The following is a 23225-nucleotide window of genomic DNA, read 5'->3' on the forward strand; positions in this document are numbered from 1 at the left end:
CACTTATCTCGCAAGACCAGGCCCGCCAGAAAGACTGTCACGACCGTAGCTCCTCTTCGCCGTCGTATTCACCTGGTACATTGGTGTGGCTCCGCGTTCCCTTCTCCGCTCCCGGCCTTTCCACAAAGCTGCTGCCTAGGTATGACGGTCCTTACCGGGTTCTACGTCAGACGTCCCTTGTCAATTACGTCATTGAGCCCCTTGAGCCATCTACGGACCAACGGCGCCGCGGCTGCGACACGGTTCACGTTGAATGGCAGAAACCACTGTACGACCCGAGAGTATTGCAGTTTCCTTAGGTGGCCAAGTTGGCTCCCCTTTCACCGGGGGGTAATTGTAGCGACAAACACGGACGTAAGCAAAAGACGAGGACGAAAGGCTCATTCACACCGGCGACTGACAGTGGTCGCGCGACCAAGTTGGTCGCAAAGCGACCAGTCGCAAATGGTCGCAAATGGTCGCTTTTTTCGAAAAGCGACCATTTTGGGCCAGTCGCTCACTGCGCGATTTTTCAGTCGTGCGACCGTGGTCGCAAAGCTGCTCAACCAATCAGCGTCGCGCCGAAAGTGATGTGGGTCGTCGTCCACGCCAAATTCAATGTCCGCGTCACGATATGCAGACTACAGGCCGGTAATTGGTGTCTTGTCTTGTTATTCTGGGACGCAGCAGTTGCAGCAACGTGTCGAATGTACGCGGTCGCATTCGATGGAAGCTAAACAGCAGGAAAAGAAAGCACAACACAAACCCTTTTTCCAGCTGCCGTTCGTTGGATGAGCATGCCACCCAATGGTAAACAGCGGGTGAACAGCTTTGCTTTAATATTATGCACCGAATAACACGCAATGCGAACTAGAAATTACAAGTTGCTCTCGATAATATTCGTTGTCATGCGCACATAGCTCGGGCAGGAGGCGGCTTGCGTGGCCGGTCACTTCACGCGAGCGGAGGCACGGGCGCACCCACGAGCGTCGCGTTTTCTTCGGAGGCTTCCGCGCTGCCACAGCTGACACCCCGGCGGAGCACATTAGCACAGGGATGACGTCTTCCCCTGTTCGCTCGAATCAAAATCCAGCCATCGCTCAAATCAAAATCCATGGCTGTTGCCGGAACGCGAAACCAATTTACACAGTGCCAGCGAAGTGCGCGCTAACTGCGTAGATCCCTAGAATTGTCGCTGAAGAACGAGAATGTCCGGGATTGCGACTTGCAGGTCGCGCTCAGCCGGGCTTGCCGGTATGAACATCAGTCGCCTTCGGTCGCTTTTTGTTCGCGAGTCGCAAATGGTCGCGCGACCTCCTCAAGTCGCCGGTGTGAATGAGCCTGAAGAGTGTTGTTGGTGCTCGCGCTCGCTCTGCTTTGCCGTTGACCGTACCGCTTTCGCGTAGCTTGATCATTGTGATAAATGCGCCTGGACCTGAACGTGTGCTTGCAGACATAATAAATACATACATTGTGTGTGCCGAGGCGCTAGCTCATTGCTTAAGGATAAAAAGTTGTCGCAGTTTCACCTGAAAGGCGAAGCATCAATTGTGATACCAAACTTGCAGAGAGCTATACGGAGTAATGATATTAGCTTTATCAGCTGTATAAACTTGGACATGCAGCAGCACCGGCAACACGTAGGACTGTTATCGACGCCGTCGGCGTTTTGCCCGCGTTCGCTCAAAATGCGTGCGGCGTTGGTGACTGTTGCCGGAGCCTCTGATATAAATAGGCACTTGGTGCCGCAGCTAAACGTCGCCTCCCTTCCCTCCCCCTCCCCCACGGCCTCTCGCGCGTCGGAAGAAGGCGCGTTTGCTCTACATATATGGTGATTGTAAAGGAGGAAAGAGACGCCTACTTCTGCAGCCCTTAAGGGAGAACGGAGACGCGTGCAGCACCCCGCATGAGGCAGACGCGCTCACATCGTTCTTGGAATACCTATGCGTTTCAGCTAACTCTTTTAAAAACACCGGATTGACCGACACCATTCGATCCATCAATGCAAGCGGAACCTGTGGATGCCAAATTTCTGGACCAGGGACCGTTTTTCATCCCACCACGGACCTCAGAGGTCACCAACCTCGTGAGCGCCACGCTAAGCCTACCGGAGCGTAGGTGGTAGCGGCAGGGCCCGGCGGAACGCCGAGGAACGCGGCCCTAGATGGCGGCGCAAACACCTGCGTCTGGCGCAGAGGACGCGAAGAATCCCCCAGATCGGAGCCGCGGAGGCCACGAAGAAGACACCGAAGGCATGGATTGCCGTGACACCGAACCCCAAGCATCCAAGCCCATGACCACAGGACCAAGCAGCAGCTATAGCGGCGGCGGTCCGACGAGAACACTAAACGCTGGAGAAGAGGACTGGCAAACGGTACTCACCCTGCGACAGCGTAAAGCGCAAGCAAAGGAACGCCAACAACAAGCATCGAGAAACGGACCAAGCTCCGAAATTGCTCAAGGCCAGAACGCCTCCGGGAATAACCGACGACGGCCGAAATACCGCAAGCTTCCACCACTGCCACGCGACGATTTCAAGGTCGTCATAAGACCCCACCAAGGACTTCCAATCCGATCCCTCACCAGCCCGTTGCTCGCCGAAGCGGTCATCGAAGCATGCAACGGCCACGTACAAGGTGAGCACTTCATGCTCCGTATTAAACCGGGCTCAAATATTTTTATCGTATCGACCCCTTTGCAAGAAGTGGCGGAACGAGTACGCAAACTTACCTCCATCGTCATCAACGGCAGGCCGCATGCAGTGAACGCGTACGTGGCCACCGGAGACGAGGCTGTGCGCGGCGTAGTGCATGGCATACCGCCCCATCTGACACCCTCAAGGTCAACTTACGTATCCGATCCCAAGGTGTGGAAATAATTCAAGCCCGCATGCTCGGAGACTCAAAGACTGCAGTGATCACATTTTACGGTACGTTTGTACCACGCTACGTCTACTACCAAGGAGGAGAGCTAGCGTGCTACCCTTACAAAAACACGGGGCAAGTATGCAAACTGTGCCAACAAGTGGGACACCGCACAGACGTGTGCCCACAACCAGAACTCCAAGTGTGCCGCACGTGTGGCACATCGAACCCCACGGAAGGGCACCAATGCACCCCACGCTGTGCCATGAGCGGGGAGCCACACCTCACAGGAGACCGTAGCTGCAAAAAAAGACTGAAGCCAAACCGTCGCCTGCAGCACACCAACGCATCTCGGCGCAACAAACCATCCTCGAAAACTGTACCACATACCAGTAGCAAGCTGCAACATAAACATCCATCCCGATGGCTCAGCTCGGAAGAGGAAGAAGCAGCCTACAGAGACCAAGAATTCCCGAGACTCGGACACGGATCTGGCAGCCGCACTCCGCGAGCGAGACACCAATCAAGATCCAGCTCAAGATCTCGATCGGGATCCAGACATCGCAGCACGAGCCGCCATGAAACTTTCCCTTTCTCAAACCCCACAAATCTCTCCCAAACACCCTCTACAAAGTCCAGGGCTGCCCTACAGAAAGGCCAGGAACAAACCAACCCACAGGTAAGCTGGGCGCAAGTTGCGTCATCCACTGCCAAAGCCATAACTGAAAGTCCCGAATACCAACGCATTCTTGCCGAAAACAAACTCCTAAAAGCTAGCTTAGCCGAAATCAAACAAGAGCTGGCCGCACTCCGCTCCTCCCAAACTCAACCCATACCAAAAAATACGTAACCGGTGATAGCTAAGGAATGCCCGAAGCCAAAACCCATCAATCAGGACACGCTGTCCAATCAGATCGCAAATTTAGCGCAGCAAATGCACAATTTCCAACAATAAATGGGCACCGAGCTACAAAAATTAAAAACCTATGTAGATGAATCCGTCAACAGCGTACGCGGCGCCATGCGCAAGCGAGCAAATGTTAGCCCGGGAGCCCCAACGCGGAGCCTGAAGGCTATAGAGACGACGAACAGCGAAGGTACTAATCATGGCTAATCGACGTCCAAATTCAAACGAAACCCTGCAAATTTGGCAATAGAATTGTCGCACTCTCCACAATAAGATAGCCGCATTATCCCACTTCATGCAAACGGCGCCAATCCAGCCAGACATAATATGTATTCAGGAACTAGGAAATAAAATACACACCCTACTGGGCTATGTTTACCACACCCACCCCGACCACCCAAAAATCGCAACGCTGGTTCGAAAAGACATCGCAGTGAGTGTAAGCTACATGTCCCAAACAAATATTCAGCACCAAATTCTAACAATCTGGCCCTCTAAACGCAGCAAATCCAAAACCATCATAATCAACATCTATAGCCCCCCAAGGGAACGATCCGCCAATTTCAAAGATCTGTTTTGGCACGCAATATCCCTAGCACGAAATCAGGATAAAATATTCATACTTGGGGACTTCAACTCGCCACACACAGACTGGGGGTATCCGAGGGACTCTCCTAAAGGTGGCAACCTCGTGGAGGCGATGGAGGACCACAATATGAGGCTAGTCACCATCCTGGACTCTCCTACGCGAACAGGAAATAGCGTCACGAGAGATACGTTTCCAGACCTCACGTTTGCAAATACTTTAGACCGAATCAGCTGGACTAACCTCGAGGAAAACCTAGGTAGCGACCACAGCATCATAAGCATTTCGGTAAACTCGCCCAAGATTAGACGACCACGAGGCCAAGCAACGATCACTGACTGGAAAGCGTATCGGCAGAATCAACCAAACGCTCAGCTAGACAATGCGGCGACCTGGGCAGAACAAATACGGACGGCCTATAGACGGACCACCAAGAAGGTGGCGCTAACAGACGACGTTCCGGCAGTAGACTCACATCTACTGCATCTCTGGGAAGCCAAGCGTAGCCTCATAAAACGATGGAAACGACAGAGGCATAACCGAAAACTAAAACTTAGAATAACGAAACTCCCAAGAGGCGAATGAATACGCCCAACATTTGGATGATGACAACTGGATACAATTGTGTGCGTCCATGCAGGGCACCCTGCACACAAAAAAAACGTGGGCCATACTCCGCAGTATGATGGACCCATCAGGCACTAAATAAAACAGCCACCTCCAGAACGCTAAGGCAAATAGCTAGCGAATTCGAAGGTACGGATGAGGAACTTTTGCGGAAACTTAGAGAAACCTATATAGGAAACCCTCCCCAAAAGCAGCACTACCCTGCCTACGACGGCGCAGCTAACGATGAGCTCGATGCCCCAATAACAGTAGCGGAGGTACATGCAGCAGCGTAATCCCTAAAGAAAAAGACAGCCCCAGGCAGTGATCATATCACTAATGCTATGATATGAAATCTTAGTCACGAAACCCTTCATGAAATCACAGACTTCTTTAACACAGATGTTTGGGACACCGGCTTGGTGCCGAAAGAGTGGAAAGAGGCTAAAATAATCCTCATACCCAAACGAGCGAAGGCCAAAAACTTTCAAAACCTACGACCAATCTCCCTCACATCCTGCCTAGGGAAACTATTTGAGAAAGTCGTGCTAACGCGATTAACCGCTCACATAGAAAGCAACCAACTCTTCCCAACTTCAATGTTTGGATTTCGGCCCCATCTATCTGCCCAAGACATTTTCCTCATGCTAAAAGACGAAGTCCTAAACCATTCAGCCGGCAGCTCCGATAGAATAGTGGTAGCGCTAGACCTTAAGAAAGCGTTTGATACCATATCGCACCAGCTCATACTGGAAGACCTGACTGAAAGAATTAGCTTGTGGCTAGAAAACATACGCCTACATACGCTCTTTTCTGCAAGATCGCACGGCCACCATAGGTGTCGACTCACTTCGATCGGAAGAAATACAGGTACCAGGCAGAGGCACACCGCACTGCTATTTAACATCGGAATGCGCAGACTCGCTCTGTCCCTGAAGACAATACCAGATCTAGGTCACGCACTGTACGCGGACGATATTACCTTATGGGCCTCGACAGGCTCAAGTGGGCATAAGGAAAACACCCTACAGGAGGCAATAAACAAAGTGGAATCCTTCACAGACATGGCGGACATGTGCTGCGCGCCGGAGAAATCGGAATTTATTCGAATTAAAGCAAAATACACGCGCACAGAACCAGAGATCCGGCTAACACTCCAAGGCCAACCAATACGGCAAGTGCAAAAACTGCGAATTCTGGGCCTCTGGTTACAAAGTAACAGCAGAGTAGATCACACCCTACTCTTGCCTAAATCTACAGTACAACAGGTGGCCCGAATGATACACAGGGTAACTTTCCACAGGAAGGGCTTTAAAGAAGACGAAACAATCAGATTGATACAAGCTTTCATAATCAGCAGGGTGACGTATAACCTACCTTACCAGCACCCTACAAACACTGAAATACGAGCCATCAACATTCTGATACGCACGGCGTACAAAGCTGCCCTGGGGCTACTAAAAAATACCGCCACAGATAGACTGGGGGCCCTAGGTTTGCACAACACGCACGAAGAGCACGCATCCGCGGTAATAATATCTCAAAGTGAAAGGCTCAATATCACCGCAACAGGCAGGGCCCTGCTCGAGCGCTTAGGGTATCCCCTACGACCCCAGTACCTAAACGAGGAAACCACCCCAATGCCCCGAGAAATACGAAATCGAATAATAGTTTCTCCAATACCAAAAAACATGAATCCTAAATATCATCAACCTAGAAGGCAGGCAAGGGCTAAGAATCTACAAAAGCGCTTCGGCTCACATCCCGGAACGATCTACACGGACGTAGCTAAAATACAAAATAACAGATACTGCCTAGCGGCTGTAAGCCAACGATCGATCGTAGCAGCCTCTACCAAAGCAAACTCAGCCAGTACGGCAGAGGTGGTAGCAATCGCCCTAGCCATCAAGGATAAAGACCGGAGAGGAGAGTCAGCCTCGGTACTCACAGACTCCCAAGTAGCCTGCCGCCTCTATTTAACTGGAAACATCCCCAAGGCGGCCTTAAACATTTTGGGACATGGCTTACAAGAATATCATACCATTGTGTGGTGCCCAGCACACACGGGACTGGAGGGAAACGAAAGGGCGGATCGGCTAGCTCGCGTATTTCACATCCGAGCGCCGACGAGTCCTATCGACGAACCTCTAACAAGCTCACGGGACATCTTGGAAAACCAGCGACGTGACCACCAAAAATTTAGTAACCGACAACACCATATAAGTCCCACACAATACGCGGACATCTGTCCATGGTGCGGAGAGCGGCCCACTCTTGCCCACATTACGTGGGAGTGCAATTCGCGGCCCCTAAATATCAATTCCCCCCAATTAGGGTATACCCAGAAACAGGCAGTGGGAGACCTGGCTTGCTAGTACACAACGGGGGAGCCAACTGGCTCTCCTCGACCAAGCCCAGCGAGCCGCTAAGGCCAGTGGAGCCCTGGACTGAGGGCCCCACCCACTCAACCTTCAATCCCCTTCATGGAATAAACGTTTACAACTACTACTACTTAAGGAAGCACGGCGCAGAACGCGCGTTTGTTCTCCGCCGTGCGTTCACTCCCCGTGAAAGCGCGCGCCCCTCGCTCCCTTTCACTCGCACATACAGCGTTCGGCGCGCGGCGACGATTTCATCTCCATTGACGTCATACGGAACCTCACGGCGACGGCGACGGTGACGGCGATGGCAGAAGTCTGCTTTTGAGTGTCCATATAATTGCTATCGCAATAAAAACATATCGGAGCAAACACTCGCAACAAAATGAGGCCTGTGTATGCTGCAGAAAAAAGCTGGAGCCCGCTCAGCACATCGTATATGGAATGCGAACCCGTGAGACCCGTTGCTAACGTGAACCTTCCAGAAGCGCTTGGATTTGAAGTGGACGGTAGCATCAACCGGTCAGCAGTCTAGATAAGCAATATAAGCCTAGAGTATTGTTGGAAAAGAAAGTAGGGAAGAGATTGATAAGACCGGATTTGTTACAGGCATACGTAGCGCGGTACAAGGTAGATAAGTTTTGACGAAGAGAAACTAGATTATGGAAGTATAAAACAATGCTAGAATGAAAAGCATCTATAGGATACAGCATACTTGAATAACTCAAGCAGGCTAGGTGACTATTTCTCACCACCCCATTTCAAAGGGATGCCCGTAAATCATCATCATAAACCTAGCCCCAGCCTTAAAAAATTCAAGCGTGCGTAACAAGAATGAAGCGAACTAATTATTGCGCACTGCTCTTGTGAGCAGGCTTTTTTAGCGGTAGCTTAGATCATTGTTTAAGGAAAATAAATACCTACTTTTTGTAGATTTGACTCAACAATGCAAGCTGTGAATTGTGCCGTCCCACAAGGCATTATCCTTGGACCGTTCCTCTTTAAAGGGGCCATGAACCACTCCTCGGTCTTTGTGAAATAACATAGTAGCATACGCTGCTGGGAACATCTCAGCCAAGTTTTGCCGTTGTACGCGGTGCATGGAGCTCGCAAGGTGAGCGCGAAGTCACCTTTCTCTCAAATGCTCTCGTTTCAGCAGAATCCATAATACTCACTCTTTTCTGGGTGCTTTATTTCGTAATAAAGCGCACCCCCATACGCGGCTGCTATTGGTCGCAGCGGTCAGTTACACCGCACCCGCCGCAGGGTGCGACCACGAGTCCACTGGCTAAGCGCAGTGCGGCTCGCTGAGAACAACCGCTTTTGGCTTACGTTTAGTGCGTCGTAGGCACCAAAATCGGAAGTCGTGGCGCCTACGTTAACATTCAAAATGAAATTAGAACTGCGCGCCACGGTGACATATTGAAGGCTAAACGTTGTGGCCCCGCCCCACCCCACCATAGCCTTCGTAGCGCAAGGCATTGAAGAAGGAACGGGTACAGAGCGGATGTCGTGTTTGATTGCCATTAACTCCGCTTCTGCTGAACGCATTTAACTACGTTTTGCGACAAATTTGTTTCTGAAATGGCCTATTTTAACTTCAAATGCCGTTCTCCACTTCTATAACAAGTGGTGCAGGGCCCCTGTAATATCTATATTAATTATCTGGTCACTATTGATAATAATGCTCGTTCTATTATATATGAGGGCGACACCACTGTATTATTTTAAGGCGATAGTTTTACTTGGCAGTACAGGCGAGTAATTTTTTTAAAAACTGGAAACATGCTGCGACACACATGTCTTGAATTTTAACGGTAACAAATCTAAGGCAGTCAGCTTTCGCATTAAAAAAAAAAGTGGCAGTTTCGCCCGAAAGGCGAAGCATCGATTGCGATAGCAAATTAGTGGACAGATATACAAAATAAGGATGGTAGTTTTATCTGCCGTGTAAACTGGTAAACATAGGCTACTAACTCAATTAACAAGCATGGTGTCACGCGCGCACAAGCAAACATGAACGCATCTCACTCGATGACTGCGGAAACTTCGCTGTCAGAACGGTGGAGTGAGTCAGCGCAGCTTCGTGCCGGCGCTCGCACCAGCGCGATCTTAGCCGCGAAAACGCAGGAAGGGCGGACTCTGTCCCCGCCGCAGATGGCTTTCAAGATACAGCCCCGCAGGATCTAGCATATCCTGGTGCCATGACCCGCTGAAGTGTTGTATTCACCAAAAAAAAAAAGAGCATCGTCCATGAATGCCTTGAAAGCTCGACAATCCTTCTAATTTAAATAGAGGCACACTGCCATGCAGGATTCTTTTGCTTTTTGCCGGTGTCCGTTTTTCCGTATTAAGACTATTGTTATATTGTCACAACGCGCGCTTGCAGTATTCAACATTTGTTTAACATTGTCACCCATTGCTCTTTCTTGAATGCACGAGAGAATGAGAGATGGCTCTGGAATGTGCAGTTATACTGGCATATATAACCTTCACACTTTTTCATGTGATAGAAATCCACCACTGAAGACGATGATTGACGCTATCGTTGTGATTTGCCTGTACCTTGTATTTCACGGTGCGCTTTTCCAAAAAAGCGTTCTATCCTTAGCTCGCAATCTTGACCGCAGTTATTTTGCTCACCGTGGATACAACGCCACTATACGAAAAGCAAGGGAGTGATATACTGCAATACAAGTGTTTTGTAGTGATGTTGGTCATCAGGCTGAGCTATCTGATCTATTACATCGTCCATTAACTGTAGCCAAAGGCATCTAGTCATCCAGTGTATAAAAGACAAAAAAGGGGGGAGGGGGGGCGGGACGACGTTTCCTCTTCTGATACACAAGTTGGAGTTAAAGCAATAATAGCCAAATAGAACAGAAATATGAGTGCCATTAACAGCCTAGCCTTAGATTTCCCGGAATTCATTGCAATTATTTTAAAAAGTTACAGTAACGATGAGTAATTCTGCCGTCCTTTCAAAGTTAAGCAAACTCAACCAAAAAAATGAGTTATTACTATCACCTACGACATATACTCTTCATTCTATCAGTGCAATGTCACTGTTTATTTTATTTTTTTTTACCTTTGTATGCGTTCAATAGCAAAACCAAACGTTTTCAGTGGATTAATGGTAGCCCAAGAAAACATATATCAACTAAAATGAGCTACTTATAGGAAACGCCATCGTTTCCCTTGGCGACTCACCTCAAAATCAATTTCGGGGCCCAATCTTTAGCGGACTGTGCGTCGGGGCGCTGCTGCCGACTTTTGCGCTGCGAGGAGACAGAGCGGCGCCGTTGGTATTTCACATCTTTAAAAGGTGGAAATGAGAGGTATTCCAGAGGCTGCGCTCAAAGCTACTTGAATTCCGCAGCCTAAGCAGTAGTTCTGTGATTTATAAAATTTCAACGCTGTCAAATTACCTATCGAGAACCGCGAATAATACTAAGCTAATAAAATAATGACTCTGGGGACAGTAGCACGAAATGGGAGAGATGTGTCAACGCCTGATGAGGACCGCTGTTGTATATATATATATATATATATATATATATATATATATATATATATATATATATATATATATCGCGCTCAGATTGAACACGCACCAAGGGAAAATTTCTCGGCTCCCCGTCCCTTTTGAATAGGAAAAAAAACGGAATGGCGGTAAAAGCACAGCGGTCTTCTGAGGGCGGCTTCTTCGCTTCTGTTCGTTAAAGCCGACCCGACGAGAGCGCAGGTATAAGCACGTTGCGCGGAAGCGTGTCAGAATTTACAGCATTACCATTCGGTAATGACTGTCCGATATCTGGAAATATTCGAGCGCGGGCATTCTCCGCATGAGTCGGCATCCTTGCGATTGAGAGCAGGAGCCGCGAGCGTTCTCGTGCTTGTGCACGGCTAGGCCCGGTGCGTCACGCTCAGATGAACAATGAAGTCTGCTGGTCGTTGTAAGTACGGAGCACTTTAGGGACCCGGGATGTCGTCCCTCGTCGGTGGGTGTCACGCATAATGCAAGGTGTGACCGCAAAAAACTCACTCTCAAGCCACGCGAAAATAAACATTGCTCATCAGTCTGCGGCTTTGAACCACCGACCTCTGGGTTGCGAGACCACCACACTAACCGATTCAGCTACTGTCGCTTTTTTTCTTTCATGGTATTTATTAAATTAACATGTAATCCAATAAAACACTCACCACTTGTGTATAGTCATAGAATAGAGGGCAGAATGAGTCAAACAGAAAAACAGAAGAGGCACTGTTCCGCTTTAAAAGGGTGGTAAGGCTGAGCACCTCACCAAAATGGGGTACCAGTCCGGTTGAACATCAAGTTCATCATAAACATGTTTTAGATGCACAGTCATCTGGATGAAATTTACTCTTGTAGGTACAAGCGGTTCGGCGTTGCGGTCCATCATTCGCGCCTTCCACGGACTGTGCATTCCCATGAGAAAAAGCATGTTGAAATATACATTTTCATCAGAAGTCGGCAGCAGGCATCGCACTGTATGGGGGTAGGTTTCAAATTCTTTCTTTACAGTCCGCTGGAGGATATCCCAAAATGGCGTCTTTGCAGCCAATGAAACAGTGTTCAATTGTCTCTGGCACATCACAAAGACGACAATTAACAGAGGCCACAAAGATACCCTTTTTCTGCAGCCATGTTTTTACAGCCACTGTCGGTTCATTTACGCTCTCTTAAAAGCAGGGTTTTATACGCACAGGTGGTCGGCACGCGCTCGTGCCACTGCTCCCGCGTTCGTCGTCGTCGTCTGCTTCCACAGCTGGCTGCGTTGCCGCGAATCATTCCAGCGTAGAATCTCATTTCATTATGAATTAACGCATTCATTAACCCAAATTATTGAAAACTCGATCGAAAGCGCCAAGCTGATACGAGAACTATTCAAGAGAGGGCGCCACAGCCTTGCAAGTGGAAGGATTCCGCTAGGTGGCGCTGAAAGAGAGCCGTTCCTAAAGCCCCTAAGGGACTTTAGCCGTTCCCGCGCTCAGGGACGCTCTTTCCCGCCATGGACGACCAGCAGCAAGCACGCTTGGAGCGACAGCGGGCGCTCGCCCGCGCAAGACTGCGCTGACGCAGGGCTGGTCAAGCGGTGCGGGCCCGAGAAGCTCAAGTTGCTCACCAGCACAGGCAAGCTAATGCCAACATCGTTAAAAGAATAGCTCAACACAAGATCGAACACAATGGAAACACCGGCGAATCACTGCTCCGCATTTGCCCGGCTTTCACGTTGAGTGGAACTGCATGTTTAATGTTGTCTCACTTTCTTCATGCTCTTATCGGCCAGTTTCGGAAATGCTTTGATGAAATCAAAACTCCGTTAGCGCCGTCTAAATGTTGCAAAGGGCTCTTCAAAAAATTACCTTCATCATTCGACCATAGTTTCTCGGTCATTATGTCCTGAGTGTCTCCAAAGCCGATGCAGTACACATCATAATGGGTAACGCACCATTCTAGTTCTTCTAAATGTATTTTCAGGGTCGCAAAAAATTATGAAATGTCGTTAAAATGAAATAAAGTTCAATAAAACCACGTGTTTGAAAAAAATTATGTTTTACATTGGCGTTCAAGGTATAGGGGAAATGAAATCAAACAAAGCGTTTCTTTATCTCTATCTCCTTTTTTGATCTTTTGCCATTATACGGGAGAATACTGCGTCATATCAACCCTGATATACATAGAGCGAGGTATCGACGTCTAAGCCATGAACTGTGTGCGTTGGCGATCGCCGGACACACGGCGTTAGAAAAGTTGACGCCGGCCGTCTAGCCAGTTATTAAAGAGATTTATCATATCCGATATTCAGGTAAACGCCGGCGGACTGGGCGTTATATATACCGCAGGGGCGGGGGCGTAAATGTGAGCGTCCTACATGGTGCAGCCACTTGGTGGTGCAGATATCAACAAGACTAAGAACTAATATTGAAATAACCGAGTGCAATATACTTCGCTGCTGGTGTAAATTTTCGGCAGTGGCGTAATTGTGTTGCAGCCAAAAATTTACACCAGCAGCAAAGTCAAATAGATTTAGTTACTGCAATATTAGGAGTGTTTGTCTGACTGAGCTCTGCTCACCAGGTGGCTGTACCATGCAGGACGCTCTCGTTTACACACACCTCCGGTCCTCCAGTAACACGCCCACTCCGCCTGCGTTTACCCGAATACCGGACACGATAAAACTCTATTTTCTATGGGCGAACACCACCGTGGAAAGTGTCCAACGCGTGCCGCCGAACACGAGCCAATTCACGCGCACAATTCCTTCCATTGTCAGGCTTTTCATTTCGGTTGGTCTGATTCAGCGGACAACTAGCACTACGATACAAGTTCATAATTACCCCCATATGACGCGCGTGGTGTGGCGCCTATTATCACGTTTTCGGGAATGGCGGCGTCATCTTGAATTGTTGCAACTATAGTTGTACGCAGTACCAGAAATAGAAACAATATTGAACTTGGCGATAGGTGGACCAAGGGATCGGCTACAGCTTCCACCGAAGGGGTATCTTGCCTTCTCGCAAGAAGAGACGCGTTCATGTTAGGAAGGCCGCTCGAGCCCTATTTAGACAACAGGAAATCAGAAATTATGCAGTCGCGTCTCGAAGCAGGCATTTACCTGATTTATTATACTGTACTAGTTTTCGAAGGGCAATGTTAGCACAGCGACTCTCCAAAGTTTTACAAACACAGGTGCGTTGAGCGCAGACTGCTGGTACCAATTTCGTATTTGAGGGAAACTGCGCATGATTCGGCTAAAATGAGAACTAAAAACATATTCCCAGACCGATGTCGGGCACAGTATCACAAAGATTATTGAACTACTCCGACAGCGGGACAAATCCTCTGCTAAGAAGCCTCCAACTTCCACTTCATTTTATTGCAGTGCCGCAGACGCCACCTCCCATTTGAAACAAGTAAGGTGAAATTTTGGTTTATTTTTATTCATTTATTTGAACAGCGAAACCACTATAATAATTACTACTTTCAATCAAGATAACTGCTGGCAGCGGCAACACTATTGCCGGGCTTTACATGTAGCAGCACTTGGTTGTTCTTTTTTTTCGTTGTCGGCTTGCAACGAACGATCGCAATAAACGTTATATGGAGACAGTGATAAATGTATTAGAGACTGAAAGCGTGTTTTGATATTGGAAAATAATAGGTATCACCAAAAACTGAGTGTTTGTCGGTTGCGTACCTATTAAAATGCTTTTAAATTTTCTGTTCACATTGATATCGACGCGCCGAACGGTTGGCAGCGTGTGGGTCTTTTTTTTTTTTTTTCGCCATGTAGCGCAAATCAGCGAACATTGTTTGTCGCGTGGCCGCTTGTTTTCTGACGTGACATGTTTGTCCTAAATGTTGGCTGCCTGTACGCCAGGTTTCTGAGGGCCGTGCATTCCGCACTCCTACGTCGCTGCGGAAATGATCCTCACCAAAAGGTACGTCTGCACAGCCGACATACCAAAGATAGCACGTGAACTGTAAATTTATATGTGAATATATTGGGGTCAAACTGGGCCGCACTGCATTAAGCGCTCGTGAACTTCCCAGGTGTCATCTACGTCACCGTGTGTCGCCTGTGACTATAACCATCATCAGCCCATATTTATATCCACAGCAGGACGCGGGGCTCTCCCTGTGATCTCCAATTGCCTGTGACAATAGGCAATTGAAGACACCGGTGACTAAAAATCGGCAAAGAAGCTTGAGTACGAGGTACGGACGTGTAAAATCTCTGGCCGGACATACTTCATCCAAGAGACATGATACTGACGCTGTTATGGCATGCATCATGCAGTCGCGTGTCGAAGCAGGCATGCACCTGATTTATAATACGGTAGTTATCTTCGAAGGGCAATGTCAGCAACGGTAAAAGCATGAAAAAAAAACATGAAATGCTTTTGACCTTCAAGTGAACTTGAGCCAAAAGCCAGAGCTGTTACCCGGGCACTCAAACGAGAACATCCGGGCATCACTGCGAGAACAAAACGAGATTATCAGGGCAACCAATCAAAAGTAATGAAAATGCGGTCTCTGGCCCCCAACCCTCTCTACAAGAATCTATTGCATACGCTAGTTACTGCCCAAACAAGTTACAAAAAATATTGCTTCCGAGTTCTTCCTAATGTTTATTCACAATGTCACTCAAGCTGTGACTTCTAGTACTCTGAAGTTAATATTTCTTATTTCTAATAACGACCTTCAAAAGGCTGATACAGGGCACCATACACTTGGTTGTCATCTTTTTGGCGTTGAGACAGGGTTGCCTGTGCTCTTTTCAACACCAGCGGTCTGTGAGGTCCGCGGCGCCGGTTTTGCGTCGCCTCCTTAGAAAGATGGTGCCACGCTGCGTGAGTACGTTTATTTATCTATTCAGACCAGGGTAACAGTTTACACTAACGTTACAAAGTGAAAGGCCATAGATCATCATCATCGTCATCATCATTAGGCCGGCATCATCCGGCGCGCCGCAGATGGTTGTGTGGTGTGGTGTGCTGGGGTGGGGTGTGCCCTTGCGAACATGCACCACACCGATTTTAAGAATGTGGCTAATATCATCTCTAACCAATCTGCTTTGCCGGTAGCCATTTCATGCTTTTATCTACTCTAGAAGTCTAGATTATGGGAGAGCCAGCATTGCTATAGCAAGAAAAAAAGAACCATCACGCTGCCTTTATAAGGAGGCACTGTTGGTACACTGTACACTACAGCACTGCACGGGCTCGGGCTTACCCGAATGCCCGGGCCCGGCCCGGCCCGTGGGCCGGGCCGGGCCGGGTAGGACCGTTTTTTCACGGGCTCGGGCACGGCATGGGTTTTTTTACCCGGGCCCGGGCCGGGCACGGGTAGTTTGACGCGGGCCCGGGCCGGGCTAGGACTTTCTGGGGGTGTGTATGTAACGTGCAGCGAGTTATCCTCGCGCGTCTCGACTCGGAAAAACCTGTTGCCGCGGCGCATCTGGAAGCTAGCAGCGCTACTCCTGTGTACTTCCATTATCTTCTTCCGTCGTATTTTGCCCTGTTTGAACAGAATGTAAAAGTCCAGAAAGACCGAAATTGTCTCAAACCAAAGGATGCCATCGTTTTCCTTACCTAAATGAATGTAATTAATGCTTTCAGCGCGGTGTTGCTGATTCTTCAAAGCGAATTGTTAAACGATTACTGGTAAGATAATTTGTCACGAGGCTGAAATGTGGCACTGCGTCCATCTATGATTACACGCATGTTCTCAACCGGCCGCCTAGCAGCTCATTACGCTGCACCGTGGAAGAACGAGAAGCGTTCTTTCTCCATTTACTCCATCCATGTGCTGCACTCAGGACCTGTCGTGGCGTGGATATCAGTGGTCATGGCTGCGCTTCGGCTAGAGTGTACTAGAATACGGTTTTGTGGGACGAGCGGCTGGGGCAGGGCATGCTTTGCAGTGAGGCGCCCGACGTGGAAAAAAATACTGTGCGCGCGTTGCGATAGAATTGGATTGGGCCGCATCAAAGGCGCGCCGTTGGAAACTGCTGGCGATACTGCTCGGCAGGGTCATTCGTACTACTTCGCGCGCTGGTATTTGCGTTCAGACCGCTCAAATGGTGTTCATAATTGCATATGACATGTATTTATGCCTTAAGAATAGATTCCTTTCATTCGCTTCTTTATTTTATGTTTTTATTGCCACTCGGTGGTCTTTTTCGGTCTCGGGCCGGTTTCGTGCCGGGCTCGGGCCGGGCTCGGGCCGGGCTCGGGCCTAAGGTAAAGGGGTCGCGGGCCGGGCCGGGCGGGCAACGTGAATTACTTCCGGGCCCGGGTTTAGCCACAAAACATTTGGTTGGGCTCGGGCGGGTAGCCCGACGTAAAATCGGGCCCGGGCCGGGCCCGGGCTGAAAACATCGGCCCGTGCAGTGCTCTACTGTACACAATACACTGCACCCGCTGATCCGTCTTTCTATGCCCTTAACATAAAGCGTGAACAACAACGGAGATATCTAGATGACATTCTTGCTTCAGTCCTTGGTGAATTTACACCCCTTCATTACATTTTTCCGCCTTCCCATACAATTTGTACTCAGTTGTCTCTCTCTGTATGAGTTCCCTCAGCAGCTCCATGAAATCGTCATTTATGCCTTGGTGCTTGAGAATATATCCCATAGCAATTCCCTGTTTACAATGTCGTAGGCTGCCATAATATCTAGAAATGCTATCTACCTGTATAATGGTATATTCTGAGCTATAAAATCTCTATGCATCGAATTGGTACAAGCATATCCTCTAAGCGTCTGCCCGGTCTGTCCTCATTCTATAGTTCTCCCAGTACATCGTTTTTACAGCGAAGCTGTTCATGGCTAGGGTTCCGTGGGTTTTCCGTGTGAGTGAGCAAATCCTGACGTCCTGCGCGAACGAGCTCGTGCCCCTGCTCGCGCGTGCGTACTCGTCTTCTTCCACAGCTGTCTCGTCGGCGTCCCTCGGATACGCATTTTGAGCAAATTAGATATAAATAGGTACCATTTTCAAGCTCAGTAGACAGCCACGTAGATAATAAAGGTTTCTCACCGATTTACCACCGTGCGACCCACCTCGGCCATGTCTACGTATGCACCGCCCTCTCTTTGCCGGCGTTCCAAGCGCTTGCGTATCTAGTTTCCTTTCCTTCCGCTCTCTCGTGGTAGCGCTATATAAGCAAACCAGAAGAGATCAGGTCGCATCCAGATGGATGCGACCTGATCTCTTAAAATCATAGGCAGCGGTACAAGGTAAATTTTTGAAAAAGAAAAATAATGATAGGTATACAAAAATGCAAGATAAAGAACATGTATAGTATACCTGATTAAATCAAGCAGGCTAGGTGACTATTTGTCGCCGCCCCGTTTCAAAGGGGATGCCAATAAATCATCATCATCATCATCATCAGAAAGACAAGTTGCTGTTCTCCATTTTGAATTTCCCTTTTCTTCTGTCGTTGTAAAGGGTAGGCCGCGTACATAGAGTCCGGACTCCCGAGGATCAACGCGCCTATATGAAGAGCGGCGGCGAGAACAGATGCGAGAGTGCAATCAGCGCCGCAGGCCGCCAACACCAATTTTCCACCGATCAAGACAAATAATGACCATCGATCAAGACAATAAATGTGTGTGCGTACATTTCCTCACGATGACCACCGATCAAGACAATAAATGTGTTCGTACCTTTGTTCAAAATTCTGTGTCATGACACATGTACATTGCTGCAGATTGCTAACATGACATATGCAGATTGCTGACACATGCAGATTGCGACACGCAGATTGCAACACATGTCCTTGCCGTGTGCTGAACAGCTACGCTGTTCATTCACCTTCACAGAGTGCAATGTCTCACGACTTTTCTCCAGCCACTACTTCGACAGTTCTAATTTTATGGCTTGCATTGTCATATTAAATATCAACGACGTTACTGTACTGGCGTGTACGAGTTCGTCTTATCCTTATCACCTCTGCTTCTGTAGATGAGGTTCATCTTGCTTTCCCACCATCCAACCGAATTCTCTTCGTTGTGATCACTTGCGTTAGTCCGCAGTGCCTTGTTCCTTGGACCGAAGTTTTTGATTAGCTTTATTGGGATTTCATCGGGTCCTGCGGCCGTGCTATATTAGGGACATTTCCGTCTACTTTTTCCCTGTAAACGTTTTCTATGCAACATTTCGGTCACCCAGGCGTAAAATGTTGCTGGAGCTGTTGGAGTCTGAATTACGCTTTCTTTCGTGCTGAATTTATCCCTAATAGCCTCTCTGACGTACCACAGCGCATCGTCTTCTTTGAAGATTTTACCGTATTCAAGCCTTATAGCCATTTCCGAATTTTTTAGTTGGAGCTGCGATATCGCGAGTGCTCTTACATGGTTCCAGGGTCTTTTTGGGGTGCGTTTGTCTCTTTTGCGAATGTTATGCGCTTAACGTTCACTTACGCATTTAAATTTCTCATGCATTAGCTCACTCGCCAGCTTTTATTTTCTGGGTATTTGTTCCATCTAAGGAGCACACCTCCTTCGTGTAATTCCTACTTTTTGACTTCTCGGTGATACCTAGAACCCTGTTGCGCTCTTCTATAGCTTGGTTTAGACCCTTGTTCCGCCACTTACGTGGTTTCCTCTTTCCAATCCAATTTTTTTTCTCATGCCTGTCTTATCTCCGGCCACATAACGTTTACTAGCTATTCCTTATATTTCCAGAGTGTTGTGAGAAACTCCGTCATTTTAACACTATAGCCTTAAGGGTCCCGTGTCGCAGAAAATTAGGCGTCGGCGTGGATGTCGGCGTCCCTGGCGGAGAAAATCATCCCGAACTACCCCAACCGCGCAGGCCGTCCACGTGGCGCAACGCATTAGTGAACAAAAATTGCATTTCTCACAGTGAAATTTGTCAGAAAAAGAGTAAGTACGACTTAACTACAATTTACAGACATGGTGACGTCGGATTGTTATTTCAATGTAAGAGAAAACATCATTCTGCTACGAGAAAACTCAAACACAAACCTTTTTGGCCAGCATTTCTACCATACCAACAGCGGCGCGCTCGCCGCTCGGGTAGGCTCCTTGCGAAAATCTTACCCAGATGGCGCTCGCATCCTCGGCAGGTAAAATTGCTACTTGGCCTGCCTAATGCGTTTTGGACACGCGCGCGCGTCGGGGCAATAGCAAACAATTAATAAAATAATCAAAAAGTCCTAGGGCCACCACGCCTTAGGACGACTTATATTTCCCCTGGAAAAACGTCTTCCCAGCAATCCATTTCTGTTTAAAAGTGAAGCCGAGTTTAGGGGATTTGTGTAAGTTTGGTCTTTGTATTCTGCCTTTTCCACGTTCTGTGTTGCAGTGAAGCCTACTCAAAGAAAAATGCGATGCGAACGGGGCCCGATAACGCCATCGTGTTCCACTCTTAAAGGCGAAGCTTAGGCGTCCTCTAAATTTTCTTCTATTTTTTTGCGATCTCTCTTACTTGCTTTTCATTCATTTGTAGAAATTCTGATGCTATTGGTTCATGCTTTGTGTAAGTCGATATCCCATATTTTTTAAAGATTAAACGTTTATGATCGCTACCCAGGCTATCTTTTCAAAGTTCTTCTATGATCCTTTGCTCAGTCGTTCGAAGACCGTTTCTGAGACTAAGGCGTAGTCGATACATAAATGCCTGTTTCCGCATTGCCACGTTGCCTGTTCACGCAATTTATTATTGCGGCAGGAAATGTCGACGTTGAGGACCAGATCACCATGTATGAGCGTGTTAGCCAAAACAACCGCTGGGACCCTACCATAATGCTAGCGAATGTACTATTCTACTTGGATGGAACACCTCCTGTCTGGTTCCAGACAAACGAGGACGAGATCTAGCTGGGATGATTTCAAGGACAAGCTCCGTGACTTCCTTGTAGATCAGACCGGTCGGCAGCTGGCTGCAAGAAACGAGCTCGCTACCCGAGTATATATAGTCTTCCACTGAATCGTATGTATCGTACATACAAGACGTGCTCGCTCTTTGCCGGAATGTCGAGGAGAACACGGACGAGGCTGACAAAGTAGGCCACGTTCTCAAAGGGATCGCGGACGACCCGTTCCACTTGTTGATCTTCAACAATGTTTCCACCATTGACGTCATTGTCAAGGCATGCCACCGCTTTTACCTTGCCAAAGAGCCGCCGCGTCATTAGAGCACTGCACGGGCTCGGACTTACCCGAAAGCCCCCACGGGCCGGGCCGGGCCGGGTAGGGCAGTTCTTTCACGGGCTCGGGCCGGGCTCGGGCACGGCATGTGCTTTTTGACCCGGGCCCGGGCCGGGCTCTGGTATTTTGACGTGGGCCCGGGCCGGGCTCGGACTTTCTGGTGGTGTGCATGTAACTTGCAGCCAGTTATCCTCGCGCGTCTCGACTCTGAAAAACCTGTTGCCCCGGTGCAGCTGGAAGCTAGCAGTGTACTCCTGTTTACTTCCCTTTTCTTCTTCTTTCGTATTTTGCGATGTTTGAACGGAATGTAAAAGTCCAGAAAGCCTGAAGGTGCCTCAAACCAAAGGATGTCATTGTATTCCTTACCTAAATTAATGTAATTAATGCATTCAGCGCGGTGCAAGCGCGTTCGCGACTTGCTGATTCTTCAAAGGCCAATTGGTTAAACGATGCCTGGTAAGATAAGATAATTCGGCATGCAGCTAAAATATGGCTCTGATTGCACGCATGTTCTCAACCGGTCGCCTAGCAGCAGCGCATTACGCTGCACCATGGACGAACGTGTAGCTTTCTTTCTCGATTTTACTCCAATCATGCACTGCGCTCACGACCGGTCGTGGCTGCGCTTCGGCTATAGTGTACTAGAATACGCTTGAGTGGGACGAGCGGCTGGGGCGGTGCATGCTTTGAAATGAGGCAATGAGGCGCCCGACGTGTAAAAATACTGTGGCGGCGCTGCGATACATTAGGGTTGGTAATATCCATGAACAAATAATCGATTAATTGATTAAAAGTATCCGGCAAAACGATTAATCTTCGTCGATGTTCACCTTTCGTTTAATCGACTTAATCGTTCAGGCCTGTTCGATTAATCGTTTTCGAGAGTTCGACAGGAGTGGCACGAGAATTTTGAAATCGTTCTGGAATGGCGGCCCACGAGCAGTGTCTGTGCGGCTAGGGTAGAGCGACTAAAGCCCCTTAAGACAGTCAACAGTCGCTTTAAGAGCGACTGTTGACTGTTGTTTCTGTTGTGTGTCCTCGTTTTTTCGCGCAGTTTTAAAAACGTTTACCATGACCAAATTCTTGCTAACCACCTTGATAACACAGTGGTTGTAAATGTTTTCCGGTTTGTGGCTTACTTTTTTTGTTACTTTTTGCTTGTGAAGGTCAAGGTTTTGATCCTGCCGTTTCATATGTACTTTGCCAATTCAACGAGTGTTTGTCGCCACTTGTCCCGACGCATGAACTACCGGCAGATGCCTGGTTAAGGTTTTAAGATTTGTATCTCTAGAGACCACCTGTGCTGGATGTATGATCACCGAGGGAGAAAGCCACCTTTGTCTGATCTGTTGGCCAATTCCAAGCTGGTTAAACGAGGCATTGTAAATCTTTGCTTCACAAATGCCTTAAATAAGTCTTGCTGCTACTCTTTAACGCCAACTCTTCTTGCGCAGGCCTCGCGCCTGACATGCACTGGGTACCCCGAGCTTTTGTTTGTTTCAGTAGCAGAAAAGATATTAAAGGAAATCAAGCTGGGGGACAAAGCATAGAGAAACATAACAAAGCAACAGCAGGCTGCACTGCCATGACAACAGGCGACTCCGGTACTTGCGATAGATATCGCACAGCTTGATGAAGGTAGGCGATAAAATAGATGTTCAAGTTGTTTTAACAGCGGAGCCGTTTAATACCCCTGACACACGGGCATTCGAAAGTCCTTCAGGTAAGTGGACATCTACCGGAAAGGCGTTCAAGCCCTGTGACACACGAAGTAGTGGTATCTCCCTCCCGGCAAAGTTCCTTTGCGGGAAAGAAGATCGGGCCTCTACTTTTCGAGCGGAAAGGTGCAGTCTCGCACACAGCGGGCACAACTCATCAGTAGAAGAAAACCTGTTAAATAACTACGGTGCTCCTTAAGTATTTTTTTACCTTGAAAAATGTTTTCATTTTAGCGGTAATACGATTTGTTGAACACTGAAGATTTACTTTAGCTATGCTCTAAAACGCCCGCACCACATCACTAGCGCCGCCATGTTCAATTCCCAATATGTGCATTATAAGCCATCAAAAATTGGAAAGAGTGTTTTTAGATTCTATAATCCCTAAACGTAATCTACATGCGCAGCTTCTAGTAAATGTTTCCCCTCTTGCTGCTTTAACAAGCAACGCTTTTTTGTTTTTCTTTTTTGCGGCGTT

The sequence above is a fragment of the Dermacentor silvarum genome, chromosome 5 (genome assembly GCF_013339745.2).
Source record: "Dermacentor silvarum isolate Dsil-2018 chromosome 5, BIME_Dsil_1.4, whole genome shotgun sequence".
NCBI classification, from domain to species: Eukaryota; Metazoa; Arthropoda; class Arachnida; order Ixodida; family Ixodidae; genus Dermacentor; species Dermacentor silvarum.